An 11,672-nucleotide genomic window follows, 5' to 3' on the forward strand; every position below is an offset into this window, starting at 1 on the left:
GTCGCTAGTAGAGTGCTTGATCCAGTTTTGATGCAAAGATTTACTAAGTCTGGAAATAACTGCAACGGGAGATTATGATTAGCAATAAGACTCTGTGTGTTGTTCATTACTGACATGGTCTTTCACCTTGTCTTTTCTCAGCAGCTTAAAGCCTTCGGTCACCCAGGTCTGGCTGCCATTTGAAGCACGAGTTTTGAATTTTGAACAAAGTTTGCAGTATAACACCGGTGCTGTTTTCTTCGTGGTTTCATCATATTCTTCTTTGATCAACAACCAGTCAAAGTTCAGGGAAAGTACAGACTCCTTCCCAACCAGATGTTTGGAGTTATTTCTTGATGAGGAAACCGAAAAGCTATCGATTGTTGGCGTGTTGGATGTGTTGGTATCAGGAACGGAGCCGTCGGTATCAGGATCTGAGCCATCTGTGTCAGTGTGACCGATAGAGATAGTCGGGGGCGCAGGTGTTGTTGTCGTTGTTGTGGCAGTGGTGTTTGAAGCATCTGCCGTTTTCCTCGCAAATAAAGTTTTGATTGATTTGCATCCGACAGCTGATTCCGCGTCTTTTTGCGCTCGTCGTTTTGCCCTGCGTGCGCTACTCGGCATAGTTGCATTTGAACGTAGGCCAAGCTGGTAAGAACGAACATGGAGTGGAAACTGTACGGATTATCCGAGATCCCACGCATCTGAAAGAGATGGGGGGTAACTCTCCTGTATCCGGTTGTCGCACTGGCGCATTTATAAAACCAGTGAGTTATTAAAGATGTGCCCTGTCATGGAGAGTAAAGTTAAAAGGCAAAGTAACCTCCCTTTGATACGCTCTTATTAGGAGAAGGCGACAAAGCAATAGACTTGCACGAGGGCGTATTTCTCTGCTTGAAACACGCACACAGACGCAAGTATTATGATTTAGGACAAAATAAATACCGGGGAAATTAGGAAGGGCAAAAGGGCGCATTTGATTATTGCAATGGGGCAGAGGGGCAGGGCGCTGCGCCCTGCTAAAATTGTCTAGCGAGGGGTCTGCATCCAGTTGGGGCATTAAGCACCCGTGCAAAGACAATTTACAGTCATGAAGAACACAACATTATTGCCTAAAAGGATGTAACAAATATTCCTTTAGTTACATAGGAACACTTAGGGAGAAATGCACTTTACAGTCTTAAGTTTCACAACTACAGTAATAAAACACCATCTTATTGTTATCTTTCGGCCATTTTGGTTCCGATGTGTTGACCTTTTAACATCATGGTCAGTAAATACAACAATATACATGCATTAAAAGTGAAATAAAAAAAATGACTCATTGTAAGAACTTACTTGAGCAAGTCCTGATCTTCAGCTCCACATAAGAATAAACATCAGATGGTCAAAACAAACAATATTTTAAGTTTTAGTGAAGATGATCGATCACAATCAATGTTCTTTAAGCACTTTAAAAATGGCCGCCGTTTGAAGTCAATGTGATGTCATACAAAAATACGTAAACAACAGCCTGATAGGTCCTGTTAAAGTAAACCATGACATGAAACAAAGCTTCTGATTAGTCTAGGTTGAAAGATTCAAGTGCCTAATACCCCACCACTGTTTTAACTGTGTTTGAATGAGATTTTTAACACTTGGCTAGGTTGTGGTGCCTATTGCCCCGTGGTGCCTATTGCCCCGCTTTACCCTACACATATCTCGCCTTGTAGCATTTGTCGGATCTTGCGTAAATGGTGATAATTTTAATCTTTGTCACAAGTGGTTAGTTCAAAATCTAGTTTGTCAAGGATACTTCGTCAAACGCCTTCATTCTAAGTTTTTCAATTTTACAATGAGTATAACACTCGTTGGCAGGTATGGATAGAGCGTTCAGAATCTCTGGCGATCTACATTATGATCAACCACATAGACGGCGCTGTTATCCTTATGTACATATCTATCACGTACATGGTATTTAACAACACAGATGGCGCTGCTTGCCGAGTGTAACCGTCTAACTTGTAAACAGCTATTATGCAGACCAGCATGTCATGTGTGACATCATAGATGGCGCCGTTTTTAGTGTGAGATCCCTACATATTAACAGGGAAAAACGTAATCGTCCGTTACTTTTGAATCACAGTCTGATCGATTAAGGTCTAACGCTCATCATTTTCGATAACGACGAAAATAATTTACGAATTTTTATAATTAGTTTAGCTTCGCCATCGACCTAGCTAAACTCTTCCACATCGCCTGAGACCTAAACTTTGTAAACTCTTCCACATCATACACTTTTTTAATCCTGAAATTCCAGGACATTTCAGGACTTTTTGCAGTGATTTTCCAGGAGTTTCCAGGACAATTTCCGGTTGACGGGCAGGGTGTGATTCATGCCTTTTGAAGTTGAACACACAAGCTGCTACATTTGTCAACCCAACATGTACAGTAGGGCAGACCGGGGTAATTCCATAACCTACTTTTATAAAACTGAAATATTTAGGCCTGGACCCATGAGAAGCACTCTGAACTTACTCTAATATACAGGCAACATATGACAAACAATATTACTACATTATCTTGGTCTTTAACATGGACACAATATTTATTATTGAAAATTACAAAAACTGCAATATACTTGCGGAACGGGGCAATTCCACACCTCGTAAACTTTAAACTGCCAGGAATGAGAAACATACAATCAAATAACTGATAATCAGTCTTTAGATTAAAAAAAACAAACAGCAACTGGCTAGACACAATTTAGATAGTAGATACCCATTTATAATAATCTGTCAAATACTGAATAGGCAAAAATTGTAAATATCTTTTAAAAGTAGAACCGCAAAATTGTTTGACAAATTAATTTGGCAACATGGGATGGAAGACAAATGTGTATGTGAGTTCTATCACACAGAGCAACTGTCACATATGAAAGCTTGACTCGTAGCTTCATGTTCTGATATCTCGGCACAGTTCAGACAGCTCCATGTATCGCATATATCACAGTCTTCATCGTCACGCATGGCTAGCACATGGCCCGATTAAGCTCTTCCGTCCATTCATCGTACTCCCCCCGTAATATAACAGCTGTACATGTATGTCGGAGGGCGGCAGATCGGCTGATGAAATTTGCGGTTTACGGTAATTGTAACAAGGGAGATAATTTATGTCGCAAAACGCACGTGTTTTGTAATGGAATATCCCACAGCGTATCAAACGGAAGATTTCATTCGAGTTTCAGCAGATTTGTTGGCCTTATTTTCCATCACATTAAACTGAAAATTTGTTTCAGCAGATTTTATTTTTTCCAGGACTTTTCAGGAGTTCACATGCGAATTTAAGGACTATTAAGGACTTTTCAAAAAAAGATTTTTAAAAAAAAAAAAAAAAATCCAGGACTTTTCAGGATGTCCAGGAGGCGTGCGAACCCTGTTAACAGCAAAAAACGCCCTCCACTTTCCCTGACATGTTGTTTTCGTGCAACCGAACGTTCTAAAGGGGCGTGACCTAATTCTGGACGAAACCATGACGTGTTTTACAGGGGGTCTTAAAATGCGATGCTAAATATTACGGACGTGCTTCACGACTAGGGTAGAATAATAAAAAGAATGCGTTTGTTTCCCGAAAACAATTCCTACTATGAAATGCAGCACTGTAAAATACAACATCTGCAGGGTTGCTTTTAGCTAAGGACGCTGTTATCAGGGTAGGCTTCTGTGAGACAGGCACGGTGTGAAATAGCCATCGCACTGACAGTGACCCGGGACAGTGAGGTGGCTCGTTGCTGGCAGCGAGAGTTCGAGCAGCTCAAAAGATTTCTTATACTCCGACAGAGTTAAAGGAGCTGGAAACCTGTAGAATCAGCAAAAGGACAACTAAAGCGGGGAGTTCAACTCTTTAAACGTAAAGTTTGACTTTAGCAAAAGCAATATTTGAAACAGAAAATTAGGTTATCAGTAGTGTGATACTGAATTTGATTTGCTATTCTTGTTTAAATGCTTTGCGGTCATGATGTATTCTGTATCAAATTCATAAGCACTGGGTAACGAATGTTGAAAGAATGGAACACTTTAGTTCACATTTTCAATTCAGTCTTAATTTCTCAACATATGTTGTTAAAAACAAAACAATAACAGCATCATAGATATGTGTTTTTGCTTATTTTAAAGTAAGCAGAGAAATATATTATAATTTATATGTTTAAGATATCATGAGGAGAAATATGATTATACTATATATAGTATTGTGAAATACAATGGATGGCTATCATAATTTAAATTTGTAATATATATCAGCCTCGTCCGACATTCATATACCGTTCGTATTCCGTAATGGGCGTTCAAAGTCGATAATCTTTGAACACTGCAGTTCATATTTTCTATTCAATGTTATTTCTCAACGTATGTTGCTAAATAGCAAAACAATAACAGCATCATAGATATGTGTTTATGCTTATTTGAAAGTAAACAGATCAATATATACTATCCAAAAAAAGAAACGCATAACCCGGTTTTTTGCGGAGGTGATGCAGTCTTTTCAATTATGCATAACTAAATAAGAATTGCTATTCTGCAAATATTTTTTACACAGATTAAGGAAGGGTCTATATCTAGACAACAAGGCCATCAACTTGAGGTAAGACACTCACAATGAGTCTCCCACTTGAGTGGAATGTCAGTATCTGTTGTGACCACCACGGGCACGAATAACAGTTCTGACACGCCTTGTCATGGACTAGATGAGACGCTGGATAGAGGCCTGGGGAATGTTCTGCCATTCCTCCTGCAAACATGCAACTTGCTCTTGAAGCGTTTGGGGTTGAGGTTGACGTTGGCGTAGACGTCGATCAAGTTCATCCCACAGATGCTCAATTGGGTTAAGATCCGGGGAACTGGACGGCCAGGATAGCACGTTTACATTGTTTTCGGCGAGGAAGTCCCTTGTGACACGTGCCGTGTGCGGTCTGGCGTTGTCCTGCTGGAACAACTCCCGCTGAACGTCGATGACAGGTAAGAGGTGTGGCTGCAGGATGGTGTCTCGGTAGCGTACGGCCGTAAGATTTCCCTGAACGTGGACAAGATTTGTACGACCAGTATACGATATTACTGCCCACATCATCACACTCCCTCCACCAAATCTGTCCACTTGGCGTACGCAGTTAGGGGCATAACGTTCGTAAGCACGTCTGTAAACCCGGTTTCTACCATCACGTCTCTGCAATAGGAATCTGGACTCATCACTGAACCAAATGCGTCGCCAGTTGCGTAGATTCCATGCAGTCACGTTGTTACACCATCGGAGGCGATTGGCGCGATGGTGAGGACGCAGCACGATCCCAACATAGGGCCTCCTGGCTCTCAGTCCATGTTCCCTCAGCCTGTTCCGCACTGTCTGACCTGATATCCTCCTCAGTCCCGGTATGCTGGCTGCTGTGCTTTCAGCTGTAGCACAACGGTCACGCAAATGGAGGACCCTTATGTAGCGATCTTGGGCTGCTGTAGTAACACGTGGTCGACCTGAACGCCGACGGTCATTTGTTGTCCCAGTATTGTTGTAGCGGGCAGCAAGCCGTGAAATCGTGCTCTGGCTGACGTGTAGACGCCTAGAAATGGACGATTGGGACTCTCCAGCTTGAAGTCTTCCAATGGCAATATATCTTGTGACAGTGTCAAGACGTGGCATGTTGAATCAGCTTGAAAACACCACTTGAAAGACGCCGATTTCCGGCCCGAAGTTGCGGTTTTATAGTCACACACTGCATGCTTTCCATGCGTAAGTTCGGCGTGTAAGACTGCACGTGATGCAGTGTGGTGCTGTATTTTTTTACTTCTTCCAAAAACGGCCTCCAAACTCAACATTTTCAACTAAGAAATGTTTTGAGGAATAAAATGTGTGCTAACTGTGACTATTAACAATATTAAAACACATTTTGCTCATGAAATGAAGACAAAATGTATTTATTTCATTTTAAAATAAAACAAAACACCTATGCGTTTCTTTTTTTGGATAGTATATATTATAATGTATATGTTCAAGGTATGATGAGGATAAATATTATATTATAGTATTGTGAAATATATATATACATAAGCGTCATGTCCGACATTCATATACCATTCGTAGTCCGTAATGGGCGTTCAAAGTCCATAATCGCAAGATCCATTTCCAAAAAAAGACAAAAGACCGGGGTGAAATTTCAACCTGAAAACTTTTATTTCAAACTCGAACAGTGAACGAATGAATGAATGAATGCATGCTCTATGCGTCCATTTTTTTTTCTCACGGTGAGACATGTCTCGTCATGACGGTTGAATCACCAATATGAAAATCCCGACACTGGTCAATGTTTATAACTCGCGCCACCCGAGTCACCTTCCTGTAAAACACATAGGTAGAATGAAAATGAATGAAGGGAGAAAAGAAACAAACAAAAGTGGGTAAGGGTGGCGCGGTTAAAAACACTCACTTGGTCATCGTCTGGGTGGCCTGGTTGTTAGGTAGGGTTGTAGGCTGGTTGTCAGGTACAGGGAAGTTGTTGGCAGTCATCATATACTCCACGTACATCTGGGTGTATGCAGGGTTCGATTTGTTGATCGGTGTCTCATTTTAAAACTGCCGCAGTTGGTCTTTCACACTCTTCTCCACATCCCACGGGAGGGAGGCTGCCCTACGTGCCTGGCGCATGAACTTGACCAACACGGCTCCCTCTTTCAGGTAACGCATACGGGCCTCGTCCACGATACTCAGGGCCAGCTCTCAGTTCTCCAGCAAGGGGGTAGGGGAGGAGACGGCTCACTCGGTTGGTTGTTGACCGTACACTTCGCACTGCAACTTGAGGAGGTTGCCACAGCAAGGCCGTTAGCGCCGTCTCAAGCTCTGGCTTTAACGGCTCCACCTTTTCCACCTTCACGGTGTGTTCACTATCACCGTCGGGTTACCGTCGGGGTTGTTGGGGGTAGTAGTAGTAGCAGCAGCAGTCTCCGTCTCCTCCTCCATCTTCATCTCCATCCCGGCTCTTGGATGCCGTTATCTCTAGCCTCGACCACCACCAGCAACAAGGCGTCGATGTCGCGGATGGCCTGTACCAGCTTTGGCCAGTTAGTCCGGTACTTGAGCGTGATACCCTCACTCCTCGGATAGAGTGGACCCGTTCGGACGGTAGGCTCGCCATTTCTTCACATAAACATACAGGACACCCTCCGAGGTCGTCAGAGTGGGGCAGAAAGTAACCGTTGGATAGTGGCTCCCGCGCTGGTAAGCCCACCTCGGGTAGATCAGCAGCCAGGGTCTTGAGCCGAGTCCACCCCTCCCCGGCAAGCCTGACGCGTTTGTGTGGGGCGTTCGGGTCTATGGGTAATTGGCAAATCTCAATCGTCTCGCCTCTAAACACCCCTACCCACAGCCAGGGGACGAGCTGAAGTTTGGTGAGAACTTCGCTCGGTGATGACAGGCACACCTTCTCGGGAGGTTGTTGCTCGGCAATGGTGGATAGGAGGGTAGGCACAGAAGCTGAGCGTTTCATCCTGATGGCAGCATGCAGGGGATTCATGGGGGTTGAGCGTTTCATCTCGGTAGGCAGTGTAGCAGTCCTCTCTTCTCTCGGCAGGCAGGCAAGGTCGTAAACAGGAAGGTAGGCCGTCAGGTAAGTCTGAGGATGCTGGTTGTCGTCTTCTTCGGCTTTTATCCTATCCACGCGGAACTCAACAACACGCTGTCAGAGCACGACTTAAAAGAATTTTGTCAAAACTTACATAACCCCGTTTCTCGCTCGCTGAATTGTCCCGTTTTTGGTGTGATCCATTGGTCAGTTTTGGTGCCGAATGGTGCTCATCGATTGGGTCGTTTTTGGCGCCAGGGAGCTGTTTGGAGCTGCTCCAATCAACTTTAGAAGCCGACGTTTTTTGCTCCCTCGGTGTTACTTACATAACCCGTGACGTCACACCTCAACTACTCACTCCTCAATACGACACCCAACTGCTTAGTCCATACTACTTCCTTTGACTTTAAACCGTTAGTGTTAAACATTGTTTTGGAAATGGATCTTGCGATTATCGACTTGGAACGCCCTTTCGGACTACGCATGGTATACGAATGTCGGACATGACGCTTCCAACATCAAATCTCTCAATTTCACCGGGCGACAACGTCAGTACAATTAATCTTCTCGCGAGAATCTACCGCAGCATCTACCGCAGCCAACGTAAATTGGAAGAGCCCAACAAAACGTCAGTTGACATTGATGGAGAGATCAATTCCATATCGAATGTCTACTGCAGCTGTAAAGCAGGGTAAATATCCTTCTGTTTATTACTTAGAATTTATTTTCCAGTATTTCGCTATAAATAATACTGGCTTTCCATTTCGCTGAACTCCTCATCATTCTCGTAGCTGCATTAAATACATATACAGAGGATCGCATTTTACTGTAAAATGCTCGTAGTAATTTAATCCGTAATAAAGTTGCTGTCAGACATTCTACCATTTTCACTAATTTCAGTATGGCTGGAAAGTGCTCGCATGTTTTGGCCGCCATATTTATACTTGGAGGGTGGGAGATTGCAGGATATAAGGACGTGCCATCCCAGTCGTCTTCAACTAGTTTGCTACAACGAGACAAGCACGAGGACCAAATATAAAATCGAAGCCGGTCTCACAAATGATTCTGTCCAGGCCAGGCAACGTTAACAAAAAGCGGCGGCCTGTCATTTGAAGCCAACAGGTATCTGACCATTGTAGGATTAATCAAACAGTTCTACTTTGCACAACAGTACATAGACTAGCTGTGATTGTTTGTTGGCATAACAGTACACTACAAATCACCAAGATCCAATCCCTTGCAAAATATACAAATAGTTTTACCATTTTTTTCTGATCAATTCATTTCAAACTAAAGAAAGTGACCAAGTGTGGTATACAGCGTTTAAAATCCTTGAGAGTCCAATTTCGTAACTAGTGGGTATGGAAACCTACATTCCTGCTGATGTACACCCGCTGGATGTCTTTTCTTATCACGTAAGATTAAGCCACGTACTGCATGGTTTGAGAAGTAAACAAACTGAAGGCTTAAGCGGTCACATCTTTTTTTGTTGACAACTGAATGCACATGCACTATTATACAACGCATTCAGAGAATACTCAACAATTCAGCGTTTATTATGCCATCGTCGGGAGTATTTACAAAATCCATTAGCCACAGTTTATATTCAAACAGAAAATCACATAATCAGTCCTAATAAAGTGTTACAGTTTACAGGCATCAGCAAAATCAATGTTAGACTACATTTACACAACAAAACAGAACAGGTTCACGTTTAGTGCAAGTGTTTTCTTGCGGAAGTATGTTCTTAGTTAAATTTTGCTTATGTCTGTTGAGTAGCACTAATATAGGACTGGTCATATGTCTATATTGACGGTGGCATAAGAATTTTGTAAACTCTCTTGACGATAGAATAATAAACGCTGAAATAATGAGTAACAAAACTACTTCAGTCGTTAGAGTTTCACTCATTCTATTGTAACAAAAAAGGTTAGCCATATGTTTAAGTATGTTGGCTTGACAATATTCATAATATTAGACTGAACACAAATTTGACCCATTAGAGCGAGAATATGAACATCATACTTTTAACCCTTTGGTGTATGAAGTATGAAAACGTGGTCCCAGAGCCCTATAAAATGATATATGAGTTTGATTTAGACACCTTTCGGTAATTTGCTTTGGCTTTTTACAACACGGTTTCTAGTTCTCCCTCGTTAGTTTGTCCAGTTTTGTGGACATCATGCATGAGGTTAAGTAAAATCTGACACGGAGACATGAAATAACTGTATTCAGATATGTTTTATTAGCAGTAACAACGCTACGGTATCTTCACAGTAGATGTGTTTATAAGTTTTCGCATTAACGTGGAAATACAAGAGCGCAATAATACAACGGAATACTGTCTGAAAAATACTAAACATTCACACAAAATGGTTTGGGTATTCTTAACCCTCTAGTGCCCAGACCCATTTTCCGCTCAAGGAAAATTCTGAAACCTTCAAAACATGATCAAATAGACACACTGAAGACAAAAATACCGTCAGATACATTTCTTAACTCATATCTTTGAAAATATTTTTTGTATCATATTTGATTCGATGGGCATTAAAACAAGTGTATCATATATGATACAGCGGGGTGACCGTTATGACACTTACGACATTTTACTTTCTGGAATGGAAATCTTTGACACAGTTACGGTCTTTGTTAATGCACAAATGGGTTTTGCACTTCATGCAGACAACTGCTGTTTTTTGCAGGATGGGGCTTTGCATCGACCTCTAGACGTCCACTCCGGTAGATGACCAATGTTACGGTATTGAAAGAAGCAACAGAAAACAGACTCAGTGACTCAATATTACAATGTAAACAATGCTTTATATATAAAATGAGACGTACAGTTTTACAGACAGTTGAACAACAACAAGAAGAACATACACATCAGTATTACCGGTCTATACAAGTTTCCAGTTCACCTTTGCATCCCAAGGAATGTATTCCAGGAAATCCAACGTAAAGACCATGGGATAAAACACACAATTCACACAAGTCACAAATTGTCCTAGACAGGTACTTCGCCAGGTTAGCGAACACGAACACAGTACACAGGTTACACAGAACTGGAACAGTCAAGCCTTTGAATGACGTCACACCCGCAGAGCACAACACAGGGTAAATACAGGCATGGAGGTATAATCCACTTCAGATCAGTCACAGCTCCCGCAGAAGCTCACAAACGAGCCGTTCAGAGACGTAGAGTAATGTCACCTTGTGGCAGAACGAACGTCCTTTGCAAAACTGAAAACTTCAGTTTAGAGTCCGTGACGACCTTGTCGATCAGGTGAGGTCAGCGTGTTAAACAAATTACACAGTCCACACTGTATAATCATAATAAAGATCCGAACACCAATAAACGTGACTTCCGCAGAAATTCACATAAACCAGACATCAGCACTACTGTGGTACACAAACGGTGCCGGCATAAAAATCTGTCCTCCCGAACGAAACTGGCATCACCAGCTCATATAAATATAATGGACTCGATACGAAAGCGTCGCACACTCTCCTGGCTCCCAGTGGATGCAGCAAAAATACCTCCTCTCTGCACAGAAAACACGGCTTATATACGTTCCAGGTGGATTCAACTATTCTTGGACACAGAATTAACAGCCAATGAACAGCCAGTTAAATAAACAAAGCATTGAACAAGGTGCTTTCAACCAGGTCCGCGCTGTACATATATAACAGGGCCTGTTATGCTTTCACAAAGGTCCGCAGACTAACAGTACATGAAAACGTTAAATAGTCATACATAACACCCCCACCCTTCAGGGAAAGAAAGTTTTGCATAAAACTTTCTTTAACATATTCGTAATTATGAATAATAATAACGTTTACCACAGTCTTTGAAAACAAAGCTGCAGAAAACCAACTAGACACGTGACAAACAATCAGCAATCACATTATCTTTCCCTTTTATGTGTCTAATCTCTAGATTAAATTCTTGCAAAAGCAAACTCCACCGTAACAATCTTCGGTTTTTACCTTTTAGTTTGTGCAAGAAGGTTAAGGGATTGTGATCTGTATACACAACAATGGGGTAACTTGACGAAGTCACATATACTTCAAAATGCTGTAATGCTAGAATCAAGGACAGACACTCCTTTTC

Source organism: Liolophura sinensis, chromosome 4, assembly GCF_032854445.1.
Source record: "Liolophura sinensis isolate JHLJ2023 chromosome 4, CUHK_Ljap_v2, whole genome shotgun sequence".
NCBI lineage: Eukaryota > Metazoa > Mollusca > Polyplacophora > Chitonida > Chitonidae > Liolophura > Liolophura sinensis.